General features: G+C 39.8%; 1 non-coding gene across 1 annotated transcript; it reads left to right on the top strand.

Annotated features, from left to right (window-relative positions):
• Positions 1–356: 356 nt before the first annotated feature.
• Positions 357–463, top strand: LOC113853415. The gene has a single exon (XR_003502587.1). It is a non-coding gene; the product is annotated as a small nucleolar RNA R71 (small nucleolar RNA).
• Positions 464–861: the final 398 nt, after the last annotated feature.

Raw genomic sequence — 861 nt, 5'->3', positions numbered from 1 at the left:
AACTGTGATTGCTTATAAAGTTTGCCTCTTCTTGTTTAAATTCTGGGCTTGCATGAGCTATTACAGGTTAGTCTTGAGCCTTCATTAAAAATTCTAGTTTCTTTGCAAGGGCTGCCATTTGGTTCATTAATGAACTGCTACTTTCTACTTGGTGAACTGGGGCGATCTCTTTTCTCTTGATGTCGTAAGAGTCAGCGGTGTGCCACTAAAAGCTAGAAGATGCCATCTTATCTATTAGCTTGTATGCATCATCTGGATCTTTTCTTATAAGGGACCCTCCTGCTGCGGCATCAATCGTAGCCCTGGTGGTGATTGATAGGCCACTATAAAAGATTTGCACTTGTCTCTACATTGAAAAATCATGATGAGGACATCTCTTTAAAAACTCTTCAAATCGCTCCCATGCCTCAAATAAGGATTATGCTTCATATTGTTGGAAGCCACATATCTTCGTCATGAGTTTTGAGGACCTTGATGGAGGAAAGTATTTTCCTAAGAATTGTTGAGTGAGGCCTTCCCAAGTTGTGATGGAGTTGGCTGGGAGTGAGGTGAACCAAACATTCACCTTTTCAGATACCAAGAACGGGGAAAAGACGAAGTCGAATAGCATCATTGGAGACTCCATTGTATTTGATGGTATCTGTCAATGGGAAGAACTTTGTCAAATGGAGATTGGGATCTTCATTAGGCATGCCTCCAAATTGTATGGAGTTCTGGACCATGGTTATGAGTGCTAGTTTCAATTCAAAACTGTATGGAGTTCTGAACCATGGTCATGCAATATTAATATTCTTTTCTCTAAATTAACATCCCTAATAGTCATGCAAGACATCAATTTAAGAATGCTTAAGGAGCCTATGA

This window comes from Abrus precatorius, unplaced genomic scaffold, assembly GCF_003935025.1.
Source record: "Abrus precatorius isolate BTA unplaced genomic scaffold, Abrus_2018 Scaffold10, whole genome shotgun sequence".
Classification (NCBI taxonomy): Eukaryota; Viridiplantae; Streptophyta; class Magnoliopsida; order Fabales; family Fabaceae; genus Abrus; species Abrus precatorius.
This window is presented reverse-complemented; position numbering and strand designations above follow the sequence as displayed.